Genomic DNA, 14,252 nt, shown 5'->3' with positions numbered 1-14,252 from the left:
TGCAACTGAGGAGGGGTAGGGAATGTTTGTGCTTTCCACTGGTGTAAACCGGGCAGTTGTTGTTGCTATCCGGTACCTGTCGCGCAGGTATGATGTTCGGACTGTTACCTCCTGTGCAGGTGTTGTCTTACACGTGCGTCTGCCACTGCGAGGATGATCAGCTGTCCATTCTGTGTCTTAGGCGTCTCCACAGTACGGATATTGCCAATTTCTTTGCCCTGGCACATCTGCATTACCCATGCCTCCCTTGCAAGCTTCTAAGCGCACGTTCACGCAAAATGAGCAGGGACCCTGCGGCATCTTTCTTTTTGTTGTTTTTCAGCAGTGCAGCTAGAAAGCGCCTCTTAGTGTCCTAGTTTTCAATTAACTGTGAACCTTAATTGCTGGCCTACCATCTGTTAAGCTGTTTTAGGTGTCTTAACGACCGTTCACACATGTGGCATGTATCATTAATTGTTTCATGGTTAATGAAACAAGCATGCAGGAAACCGTGTGTTAATGCAGCTGGTGACCCACACCAGCATACTGACTGTTATTTTTTGATTTTGACCCCCCTTGTTCAGGGATACATTATTTCATTTCTGTTAGTCACATCGTCTGTGGACATTAGTTCAGTTTATGTCCTCAGTTGGTTGAATCTTATGTTTTTTCATACAAATATTTTAACATGTTAAGTTTTGCTGAAATCAAAACGCAGTTGGACAATTGGAGAGGACGTTTTCTTTTTTTTGTTGAGATATATTATATCTATATTTTTTACAAATCGATAGTTAGGAAATGAAAGTATCGAGATACACTGAACAAAAATATAACGCAACATGGAAAAGTCTGGTCCCATGTTTCATGGAGGTGAAGATCCCGGGAAATGTTCCATACGCCACAAAATTTATTTCTCTCAAATTTTGGGCACAAATTGGCTTTACATCCCTGTTACGTGAGCATTTCTTCCTTTGCCAAGGATGATCCATCGACTCTGACAGGTGAGGCATACCAAGAAGCTCTGATTTAAATCATCATGATTCACATACACAAGTGCAGCTTGTGCTCGTTCGGACATACAAGGCCATAACACAAATGCCACACAACACAATTGAAACAGACTGTCTCAAGTTGAGGGAGCATGCAATTTGGCATACCTGACGGCGTAGGAATTGTCCACCCAGAGCTTGTTGTCAGATAATTAAATTTCTTCTACCAACAATCGTTTTAGAGAATTTGGCAGTACGGGCTCAACCCGCGTCTCACAACGCAGACACACATTAACCACGCCAGCCCAGGACCTCCAACATCCCGCTTCTTCACCTGCGCGGCGTTGCCTGAGACGAGCCATACTCCGACAAACGTGTGATGAAACGTGGGTTTGCACAGTGAAGAATTTCATGACACAAACTTGTCAGAAACCGCCTCAGGGAAGCTCATCTGCAGTGCTCGTTGTCCTCAGCCAGGGTCTTGACCTGACTGCAGTTTCGACATCGTAACCGCGAACTATTCCAGTGGTGAGCGCAAATGCTCACTGTATGATAGGCCACTGGCACGCTGGGAGAAGTGTGCTCTTCACGGATTAATCCTGGTATTCAATTTTTTGTAGCGCCGGCATGATGGCGTGTGCAGCGAACGGTTGCCTGATGGCAAAGTTGTGAAACAGAGTGGCCCCATACGGTGGTGGTGTTATGTCATGGCGCAAAGGCATAAGCCACGGAACCAACGAACACAATTACATTTTATACGATGGCAATAGGAAACCGATTTCATATATGAATGCACAAAAGATACCGTGACAATACCTGAGGACCCATTGTTGGCCTTTCAATCCGCCGCCATCACGGTGATGTTTCAGCATGATAATGCACAAGCGCCCATGTCCCGAAGGATCTTGTAGACAATTCCTAGAAGCTGAAAATGTCCAGTTCTTCCATTGTGTCCTGCCAAATACTCAACCCATTAAGCATGTTTGCGGATCCTATTGGATCGGACGTGTACGACAGCGTGTTCCGAGTGTGCGCGAGCCGAATTAATCCAGCAACTTCGCACAGCCATTGAAAGGATAGTGGGACAAACATTCCACATGGGCACAATCCAACAGCCTGTATCAACTCTATGTGAAGGAGATTGTGTTGTGCGCTGCATGGGGAGGAAAATGGTGGTCACCACCAGATTACTGACTTGTTTTTGATCCACGCCCCTACCTTTTTTTTAAAGCGTTTCTATGACCAAACACGATGCATCATCTGTGATTACCAGTTCATGTGAAAAATCTCAGAGATTAGGGCCTAATTTATTTATTATGCAACGTGAGCTTGATTTCTTTATATGACTTGTGTTAATTCAGTTAAAATCGTGGTTGAAATTGTTGCAGGCTTGCGTTTATTATTTTTGTTCAGCTGTAAAAATCATTCCTACAATAATATTACGAAATATGTAAACTTGTTACTCGATATTTTGCTCCCCATCTCTAAAAGACCATGTCCATTAAAACTCTCACCCGCTGTTCATCAACTTGTCGTTGGAACACCTTCCCAGTTAGGCCCGTCAGAGGTGGAAGCGTCTCACTGCTCTGAAACCATTTGCAACATGTCCAAGAGAGGATATGACCAGCCAAACTATGAACCTCAGAAATCATTCTCAGAAGAAAGTGGACTACACTGCCATTAGCCTTCAGAATGAAAGTCATACTTAAACAACCTTCTCTCACAACTCTGGTTTCATACACATACAGACTGAAGAGCTACAAGAAACATCCACTTAGTGGTGTTGGAGGAATGAGGATGCGCTTACTGGGAAAGTGGAATCGGGCACCATGACAAAGTCGTCTGTGTCACAAGAGGAGTTTCTTGCTGCTGCAAGCCTCCTCAAGACGAGTCCTGGAGGGAGAAAGCCAGGTGGCATTCTGGGTAGGGGAGGCAAGGGTTTGGCGCGGAGCTGCTGGACCTCAGCCAGAGACTGCTGCCAGAGAGATGGGTAGAGCGAACTTTATGACCTACAGCACTGACTCTGCAACAACCCAACATATAGTACACTTACCCCAGGTTATACACTTAATTCTGTGTCTCTGCCAATTCGTGCCTTATTGCGAGGCGATCATGTCTCGGAGAGCATGATGATGTCTCGTGCTCCCTTAATGGAGCAAAGAGAGTGAGTCGAGATGTGAATTCGTGTGCTCTTGGTGCTGATACGGCGACGAGATAAATAGATAAGTACCGATGAGCGCAGCACGCTCCGCTAGCGACTAAAAGGTGGCGTGCAGAGACGAGAGTCCATGAGACTAGTAACACTAGAGAGTGTACATCAACAGCGAGATATACGAATTCGCACGCTACACAGAACAATCAATGCCAGAACTACAGAGCATCCTGCACATCTCTACAATCTCGGTGCGAGTGACATTCATTAGGATATAACAGTGACCTACGCGAAAACACTACTCCGACCGTCCCTCGCCCGACCGCGAACACAGGGGACCCTCTGCAGCCACACAACAACAGTCACCCACGAAGCAGTCGTACCATCGCCTTAGCCACAAAAGCCGCGGCACTGTGCAGAAAGGGGAACTACTACGTTCAAGGGTCAGAGCGAGTGACGCTCACTGGATTGAAAGGCCTATTTAGCTGCGCACCACTGCGTAACTAGCTAGCCAGTTTCACATCTGCTACATATAAGAACCACCAAAAAAAAAAAAACGATCATTCGAGGGGAAACAGGTCGTCCGTCAACCACTCCTCCAATGGACATGACATCCTCCTAGCCAGCTAGTTATCTACCGATATGAGGGGAAAGCAGTCAGTCAATCACTCCTCCAAAATGACATGACATCCTCTAGCAGTAGCTTATCTAGCCGATATGAGAGGGAAACACAGTCAGTCAATACTCCTCCAATGACATGAACATCTCATAGCAGCTAGCTATTCTAGCCGATATGAGGAACAGTCAGTCAATCCACTACTACAATGACATGACATTGCTCCTAGCAGCTAGCTATCTAAGCCGATATGAGGGGAAACAGTTCAGTCAATCCACTAATATCCAATGAAATGGACATCCTCACTAGCACTAGCTCACGATCTAGCCGATATGAGGGGAAAACAGCAGTCAATCACTCCTCCACCAATAACATGACATCCTCGGACTAGCAGCCTAGCCTATCTAGCCGCATATGAGGAAAACACGTCAGTCAAGTTTCACTCCTCCAATGACATGACCATTCTCCTAGGCCAGCTAGCTATTCTAGCGATAATGAAGGGAGAACAGTCAGTCAAATCGGACACTATTCCAATGAAATGACAGTCCTGCCTAGCAGCTAGCTATCTAGCCGGATTATGAGGGGAAACAGGTCAGTCAATCACTCCTCCAATGACATGACATCCTTCCTACAGCTACTATCTACCGATATGAGGGAAACAGTCAGTCAATCACTCCTCCAATGACATGACATCCTCCTAGCAGCTAGCTATCTAGCCGATATGCAGGCGGAAACAGTCAGGTCAATCACTCCTCCAATGACATGACATTCTCCTAGCAGCTAAGCTATTCCTAGCCGATATGAGGGGAAACAGTCAGTCAATCACTATTCCAATGACATGACATCCTCCTAGCAGCTAGCTATCTAGCCGATATGAGGGGAAAAGTCAGTCAATCACCTCCTCCAATGAATGGACATCCTCCTAGCAGCCTAGCTATCTAGCCGATATGAGGGGAAAACAGTCAGTCCAATCACTCCTCAATGACATGACATTCTCCTAAGCAAGCTAGCTATCTAGCCGATTATGAGGGGAAACAGGTCAGGTTCAATCACTATTCCAATGACATGACATCCTCCTAGCAGACTAGCTAATCTAGCGATATGAGGGGAAACAGTTCAGTCAAATTCACTCCTCCAATTGACATGACATCCTCCTAGGCACAGCTAAGCTATCTAGCCGATATGAGCGGGGAAACAGTCAGTAATCACTCCTCCAATGACATGAACAAATCTCCTAGCAGCTAGCTATCTAGCCGATATGAGGGGAAACAGTCAGTCAATCACTCCTCCAATGACATGACATCCTCCTAGCAGCTAGCTATCTAGCCGATATGAGGAYAAACAGTCAGTCAATCACTCCTCCAATGACATGACATCCTCCTAGCAGCTATCTATCTAGCCGATATGAGGGGAAACAGTCAGTCAATCACTCCTCCAATGACATGACATTCTCCTAGCAGCTAGCTAGCTATCTAGCTAACGTTAGGCTCCGTTTTATTAGCTTGCTACATAAATAGATACGCTAGCCTACTAGCCACGTTATGACTGACTTGTCATCATTGTATTGACATTCCCAGCCTGAGTTACATTCGTCTGTTTTTGTCCAAAATGCTGAGTCGTTGAACCTGAAACAGAGCATCCTGAATGGAGGCAGCAGACGATGTACCAGCTGGGATTTACAACCTGATAGCAATATTTTATGGACGACCGAGAACTGTGTTGGTGAATTATGTTAATCATATATTGAACTACATCCATCTATTCTGCCAACAATGTCTTAGTGTAGGTCATATAACAATGAGTCAAATATAGAACCTATTTTTAAAACCTCTTAAAAAGTTGGTTTTGTAGTTTTTGACTGATATTATGACATGTCTGTTTGTATGATATCTTCAAAGTAGTTAAAACACTGTCAGCTCCACTTTAGGTCACCGGTTACTTTGGGGGCTAAACGTGAAATGTTTTTAGCAATGGGAAGTATTAGTTGTACATTCAGATTGGGAAATGCTTAATGGTTGTGTTTTTGTATTCTTATGATTGGGACCTACTGGCTTATGTGACCTTATGGACTGATTATCCTTTAGTTCAACTTCATGCTGTGTGTGACTGCTGTCTCTCCATCGGCCCTATGCAGTGGTGTAGTGGTCCTTTAACATCATGCTGTGTGTGACTGCTGTCTCTCCATCGGCCCTATGCAGTGGAGTAGTGGTGATTTAACATCATACTGTGTGACTTGCTGTCTCTCATCAGCCCTATGTAGTGGTTGTTAGTGGTTGATTTAAAACTCATGCTGTGTGTTGGACTGCTGTACTTTCCATCAGCCCTATGCAGTGGGTGTAGTGGTGATTTAAACATCATACTGTGGTTGATCTGCTGTCTCTCCATCTTGCCTATCAGTGGATAAGTAGTTGGTGATTTTAACATTTCCATACTGTCGTGACTGCTGTCTCTCCAATCGGCCCTTATGTAGTGGTTTGTAGTGGCTGATTTAACATCATCATGCCTTGTTGTGGACTTGCTGTCTTTCACATTCAGCCCTTGCAGTGGTGATAGTTCTGATTTAACATCATTACTGTGTTGACTGCTGTCTCTCCATCGCCCTATGCAGTGGTTTGTAGTGGTCTTTAAACATCATGCTGTGTGTGGACTGCTGTCTTTCCATCAGCCCTAGCAGTGTGTTTTTGTAGTTGGTGATTTAACATCATGCTGTTTGTGACATGCTGTCTGCTCCATCAGCCACTAGGCCAGGTGGTGTAGTTTGGTTGATTTAACATTCATGCTGGTGTTGTGTGACTTGCTGGTCTCTACATCGGCCCTATGCAGTGGAGTAGTGGTGATAACTCATGCTGTGTTGTTGACTGCCTGTTTCTCCATCGGCCCTATGCAGTGGAAAGTAGTGCGTGAAATTAACACATACTGGTGACTGCTGTCTCTCATCAGCCCTATGTAAGTGGTATTTTAAACATCATACTGTGTGACTGCTGGTCTCCTCATCAGCCCATGTAGTGGTGATATTTAACATTCAGCTGTGTGTGACTGCTGTCTTTCCATCAGCCCTATGTAGTGGTTACTTTAACATTCATGCTGTTGTGACTGTTGTCTTCCACCACTACAACCACTCGGTCCTTTAGTGTTGTACCCTTCCACTGGCCCTTAGTGTTTACCCTCCACTACACCACTGGTCCTTTTAGTGGTTTACCCTCCACTACACCACTCGGGTCCTGAGTGCTTTACCCTCCACTACACCACTGGCCTTAATGTTTACCCTCCACTACCCACTGCCCTTTTAGTTGTTTACCCCCTCCACTACACCACTTGGGTCCTTATGTTTACCCTCCACTACACCACTGGCCCTTAGTGTTTACCCTCCACTGTCTTAGTGTTTTACCCTCCACTACACCACTGGTCCCTTAGTGTTTACCCTACCACTACACCACTGGTCCTTGTGTTTACCATCACGTACAACCACTGACCCTGAGTGTTTACCCTCCACTACACCACTGGACCTTAGTGTTTACCCTCCACTGGTCCTTGAGTGTTTAACCTCCCTACACCACTGGACCTTAGGTTTACCCTTACCCTACACCACTGGTCCTAGTGTTTACCCTCCCACTACACCACTGGTCCTTTAGTGTTTTTACCCTCCACTGCGTCCTTAGTGTTTTGACCCTCCCACTACACCACTTGTCCTTAGTGTTTACCCCTCCACTACACCACTGGTCCTTACTGGTTTACCCTCCACTACACCACTGAGTCCTTAGTGTTTACCCTCACTACACCACGGTCCTTAGGTTTACCCTCCACTACACCACTGGTCCTTAGTGCTTTACCCTCCACTCACCAACATGGTCCTTAGTGTTTACCCTCCACACAACACCATGGTGCCTTGTGTTTACCCTTACACCACTGGGCCTTAAGTGTTTACCCTCCACTCAACACTTGGTCCTTAGTGTTTACCCTCACACTCACCAGCCCAACACTGGCATGTTACCTGCCCTACTTAGTGTTTTCACACCACACTCCTAGTACCCTACAACCACTGGTCCTAAGTTGTTCCCTCAGCTACCACTGGTCCTTAGTGTTTACCCTCCACTACACCACTGGCCCTATAGTGTTTTCACCTCCACTACTACCACTGGTCCTTCAGTGTTTACCCCCTAACACTGGCCTTAGGTTTCCCTCCACTAACACTGCCGCTCCTTAGTGTTTACCCCCATACACAACTGGCTTTAGTGTTACCCTCCACTACACCACTGGCCTAGTGTTACCTCCACTCAGCCACTCGGCCTTAGTGTTTGCCCTCACTACACCACTGTCCTTAGTGTTTACCTCCACTACACCACTGTCTATGTGTTTACCCCTCCCAACCACCACTGGCCCTTAGTGTTTACCCGTCCACTACACCACTGGCCCTTATTTGAGCCTCACAGTCCCTGATGTACCTCCCAACTACCTGGCCTTGTGTGTTACCCTCCACTACACCACTGGTCCTTAGTGTTTACCCTCCACTACACCCTCCCTTAGTGTTTACCCTCACTACACACTGGCCTTAGTGTTTTATCCCTCCACTACACACTGGGGGATAGTACGAGATCACAGAACCGTTCTCATAGTACCCTCTCATAAAGCCCTATGACCCTCCGATGATGTGTGTGTCCCTGCTTCCTACTAATGCAAGCCTTGGCTCGCCAGCGTACAAAGTACCTCCCTTCTTCTAGTTTTCGAATGCCAGGTTCAATCAACATTGTAGGCCAGTTCACACATCATAACGGCGCGCTTGCCTCGCGTACGCAGTTTGTCCCCGCGGGCGGTGCCTTGAAAGTTATTCCCGCCCAATCCGATAGGCACGATCGCTGACTCAGAGTCCCCACATAGCTCGTCAATATTACCAATACAGCGCGACCCCCTTCCAGATATTACCGGCATCAAATTTTTTACTTCCACCACATTACCCAGCTAACCCAGCCTCACGAACACAGCCGTATTCTACCCCCCACGCAACAGCTCAGCACTAGGTGTTTGTCCGGTATTAAGCTATACGTCAGAGCCCATGCCCGATAACGATCAACTCGCACACATGCGTTAGGTCACCGGCAGGAACCACCTGAACCGCGTTCACCCACCCCACCTTTAGAGTGCTCCATGCTTAACCCTCAGGTCTACATTTTGTCATATTAAACCACGACCGCAATGAACCTAAATCACAATCTGCGCAATACTTAAGCCAGTTCCTACTCAACGTTTCGCACCTTCCAATTCGCCGCACCTGAACCCACGCCCATGGACGCTGATCTTGAACAGGTGCGACTCGGTCCCCGCCGAACAGCCGTGCTATGCTACCACCCTGTTTCATGTTTAAAAATCCGGCTCCAACGTCACCTCACACGAATCAGTGTTATCTGTCAAATAGTGCAGCCGAGGTCCTCGAACGAAAAATGCGGTCCTTAGTGTTTACCCTTCCACTTATACACCAACTTGACCCTAGTGTTTACCCTCCACTACACACTGGTCCTTAGTTTTACCCTCCACTACACCACTGGTCCTTTAGTGTTACCCTCCACGTACACCCAACTGCGCGCCTTAGTGTTTACCCTCACTACAACCCACTGGTCCTTTTGGTTTACCCTCCACTACACCACTCGCCGTCCTTAGTGTTTACCCTTCCACTACACCACTGGTAAACTTAGTGTTTTACCCTTTCCACTTACACCCTTCAGTGTTTACCCTCCACCTACAAACCACTGGTCCTTAGTGTTTACCCTGCCACTACACCACTGACCCTTATGTTTACCCTCCACTACACCACTGAACCTTAGTGTTACCCTCCACTACACCACTGGTCCTAGTGGTTTACCCTCCATACACCTTAGTGTACCCTCCATACACACTGGACCCTTAGTGTTACCCTCCACTGACACCACTGACCCTTTTAGTGTTTACCCTCCACTACAACCACTGGCCCCTTAGTGATTTACCTCCACTACACCTATAGTGTTTACCCCCACTACACCACTGGACCGTTAGTGGTTTTTTACCTCCACTACAACCACTGGTCCTTAGTGTTTAACCCTCCACTACACCATCTGGCCCTAGTGTTTACCCTCCACTACACCACTGGCCCTTAGTGTTTACCCTTCCACGTACACCACTTGGTCCTGTAGTGTTTACCCTCCACTACACCTTATGTTTTACCCTCCCTACACCAAAAAACTTTTTGGCCCCCCCCCTTAGTGTTTACCCCTCCCACTACACCTTAGTGTACCTTCCACTAACCACTGCCCTTATTGTTTACCCTCCACTTACACCACTGGTCCTTAGGTTACCCTCCACTACACGCACTGGTCCCTTAGTGGTTTACCCTCCCACTACACCACTGACCCTTAGTGTACCCTTCCACTACACCACTGGCCCTTTAGGGTGTTTACCCTCCACTACACCACTGGCCCTTATGTTTTACCCTCCACTTACACCACTGGTCCTTAGTTGTTTTACCCTCCAACTACACCACTGGTCCTTAGTGTTTACCCTCCACGACAACCACTGGCCCTTAGTGTTTTACCCTGCCACTACACCACTGGCCCTAGTGTTTAACCCTCCAGCACACCACGGACCCTAGTGTTTACCCTCCACTACACCCACGGTCCTTGGTGTTTACCCCTCCACTACACACTGCCCTTAGTGTTTACCCTCCACTAACCACTGGCCCTTAGGTTACCCTCCACTGACACCTTTATGTTTACCCTCCACTACACCACTGACCCTATGTGTTTACCCTCCATACAAACCACTGGTCCTTAGTGACCTCCACTACACCACTGGCCCTTAGTGTTTACCCTCCACTACACCCAGAAATATATCGTATGCGCTGTGCTAATAATGAATAGTGTCGCAGGCCCTTAGTGTTTCAAGCCCTCCCACCGTACACACTGGTCCCTTTGTGTTTACCCTCCCTACACCTTAGGTTTATCCTTCCAAGCGTTACCACCACTGGCCCTCTTCATGAGCTGTGTTTAGCCAGCTTCCACTACAACCTAGTGGTTTACCCCTCCACTACACCACTGGCCCTTAGTGTTTACCCTCCACTACACCACTGGTCCTAGTGTTTTTACCTCCACTTACACCATGGTCCTTTAGTGTTTACCCTCCACACACCACTGACCCTTAGTGTTTACCCTCCACTACACCACTGGCCCTTAGTGTTTACCCTCCACTACACCACTGGCCCCTTAGTGTTTACCCTCCACACACCACTGGAACCCTTAGTGTTTACCCTCCACTCAACACACTGGTCCTTAGTGTTTACCTCCACTACACCACTGGCCCTTAGTGTTACCCTCATCCACTACACCACTGGCCCTTAGTGTTTACCCTCCACTACCACACTGACCCTTAGTGTATTACCCTCCACTACACCCACTGGCTCCTTGGTTGTTAACCCTCCACTACACACTGGCCTAGTGTTTACCCTCCACGTACACCACTGGCCCTTTTAGTGTTTACCCTCCACTACACCCACTGGACCTTAGTAGTTTACCCTCCACTACACCACTGGCCTTAGTGTTTACCCTCCACTACACCACTGGCCCTTTTAGTGTTACCCTCCACTACATCCACTGGCCCCCTCTATGAGTTACCCTCCCACTACACCCATGACCCTTAGTGTTTAACCTCTTGTTCGGGCGGCGTTCTGCGGTTGACGTCACTGCGGCCTTCTAGCATCGCCGATTCCACTTTTCCATTTGTTTTGCTTTGTTCTTACCACACCTGGTTTCAATTTCCCCCAATTAACCTGTTTCATTATTTAACCCTCTGTTTCCACATGTTTGTGGAGCATTGTTTCTATGTAGGAAAGGGTCCGGTTATTTGGTGGGTCTGCTCTGTTGTTGTATTGCAATTTATTATATGATTTACAGTAAAATACAGTTATATTATCATATCTGCTGTCTCTGCACTGATCCTATCACCAGCTAACCACAGATTCCTTACAGTCAAAAAGATTGGAGAGTGGTTTGACCCATACACTTCTGTTAGGATAGATAATCTTCATGTGTTCTTTGTTTTAGGTTTTCCAATTTTCCAGAAGTGGTTCGAGACTAGGATTCTTCAATTACCATTGAGTTGATTCTTCGACGTGCGTTCTTTCTTTTTCCCGTAGTGGTATTTCTGTATGTTTTTAGTGATTCACCGATAGTGAAGGCTCAGGTTTTCTGGGTCTCTATGTTTTTGGTTGAACAGGTTCTCAATTCTTCATCAAACAGTTTGTCATTGTTGTAAATGTTCTTTCTGTTTTCTGTTTTCAATGTTTAGATTTGATAGGGAAGCTGAGAGATCAATATACTGTTTAGGTTTTACTACTTCCAAGTTTACACCTTCACATTACAGTGAAATGTTTTGTCAAGGAAGTAGTCTAAAATGAATTTGTTGTTGCTAATTGTTTTTTGTTAGGTTTCCACACTACTTATCCTTCCATCTATAGCGTTTCTTGATATTATTCAGTACCTTTGGCTTCGATGCCTCATGATTGAGTATTGCTCTGTTCAAGTAGACTGTGATTTTGCTGTGGTCTGATATGGGTGTCAGTGGGCTGACTGTGAACGCTCTGAGAGACTCTGGGTTGAGGTCAGTGATAAAGTAGTCTACAGTACTACTGCCAAGAGATGAGCTATAGGTGAACCTACCGTAGGAGTCCCCTCGAAGCCTACCATTGACTATGTACATACCCAGCGTGTGACAGAGCTGCACGAGTTGTGACCCGTTTTTGTTGGTTATGTTGTCGTAGTTGTGCCTAGGGGGGCATATGGGGGAGGGAATGCTGTCACCTCCAGGTAGGTGTTTGTCCCCCTGTGTGCTGAGGGTGTCAGGTTCTTGTTCAGTTGTGGCATTTAGGTCGCCACAGACTAGTACATGTCCCTGGGCCTGGAAATGATTGATTTCCCCCTCCAGGATAGAGAAGCTGTCTTCTTTAAAGTATGGGGATTCTAGTGGGGGGATATAGGTAGCACACAGGACATTTTTCTCTGTTGAGATCATTTCCTTTAGAATTTCTAGCCAAATGTAAAATGTTCCTGTTTTGACTAATTTAATTGAGTGAGTTAGTTCTGCTCTATATCAAATTAGCATACCCCCTGAGTCCCTTCCCTGTTTCACACCTGGTAGTTTGGTGGATGGGACTACCAGCTCTCTGTAACCTAGAGGGCAACCAGTGGGTCCGTCTCCTCTATACCATGTTTCACACCTGGTAGTGTGGTAGATGGGACTACCAGCTCTCTGTAACCTAGAGGGTAACCAGTGGGTCCGTCTCTTCTATACCATGTTTCTTGTAGGATGACAATGTCTGTATTTCTGAAGTCCAGGTTCCTGCTCTTTCGGCCAAAGGCAGATGACCTCAGGCCTTGGATATTCCAGGATGAGAGAGTGAAGGTTTTGGGTTCCATAAAATGTCCATTTTTGTTAGTCATGTGGTTTGGCCTCAGACCAGTAAGTGTGAGCAGAGCCTGCTGAGCATCTGGTACATGTCATTGGCTTGGGCTAGTATAAGAGTGGGGGTTGGGCCTGTTTACCTGCTCACGGCCTGGGCGTATGTGTGATGTTCATGTTGAGGCCATCTCTGCCGGAGTGGAGGGCAAGGGCTGGGCAGGAGGGGCATAGGTCTGTTCTGAGGGGGCCTATATGGGGTGTGGGCATGGTATCCTAGTGGTTAGAACGTTGGGCCAGTAACCGAAAGGTTGCTGGATCGAATCCCCGAGCTGACAAGGTAAATAATCTGTCGTTCTGTCTCTGACCAAGGCAGTCAACCTTCTGTTCCCTGTTAGGCCGTCATAGTGAATAAGAATTTGTTCTTAACGGACTTTCCTAGTTAAATAAAATGAATATGAAACGTTAATTCTGAGGCTGAACTGCTCTGGTGCCAGCACTTGTACAGCACCATGTCTGTCATTTATTATGTTTCATGAGGACGGACAATTAGGCCTCGACTGTGGGGTTGTGACTGGGCCAACGGTAACAGATTTACTGGACAACATTAACGTCTCCCTGGAATGAGGGTATAATAATGTCAGAGACATAATGTAGTCAGACTATTACAGTAGATTTAACTATTTATTTCATTGGCATTTTATTCATATTACATTAAAGATGTGAATGAGCTCCAACAAAAACAAATCATTTTGGGGAAAAGTTATTTTTTTTATTGACTGCGGATAGAGGACGACTTGAGAACATTCATAACAATGGCATGATTTTACAGAGTGACGGAGGTGCAACCTATTAACAAGGAATATGGTGCCATTAGCTGAGCACTGAGGCTAACTGCAGTCAAATGCCATGAGCTGAGCACTGAGGCCAGGGACCTGACCAGCTCTATGTTGATGCCAACAGTTCACCAGGGACCTGACCTGCTCTATGTTGATGCCAGTAGTTCACCAGGGACCTGACCTGCTCTATGTTGATGCCAGTAGTTCACCAGGGACCTGACCTGCTCTATGTTGATGCCAGTAGTTCATCAGGGACCTGACCT

At 46.6% G+C, this 14,252-nt stretch overlaps 1 pseudogene; it reads right to left on the bottom strand.

The window, feature by feature from the left end:
• Positions 1-2,742: 2,742 nt before the first annotated feature.
• Positions 2,743-14,252, bottom strand: part of LOC139025599 (prokineticin receptor 2-like) — a 20,727-nt pseudogene continuing 9,217 nt past the window's right edge.

Source organism: Salvelinus sp. IW2-2015, unplaced genomic scaffold (assembly GCF_002910315.2).
Source record: "Salvelinus sp. IW2-2015 unplaced genomic scaffold, ASM291031v2 Un_scaffold2917, whole genome shotgun sequence".
Taxonomy (NCBI): domain Eukaryota; kingdom Metazoa; phylum Chordata; class Actinopteri; order Salmoniformes; family Salmonidae; genus Salvelinus; species Salvelinus sp. IW2-2015.
The sequence above is the reverse complement of the archived record's forward strand: the minus strand, read 5'-3'. Positions and strand labels throughout refer to the sequence as shown.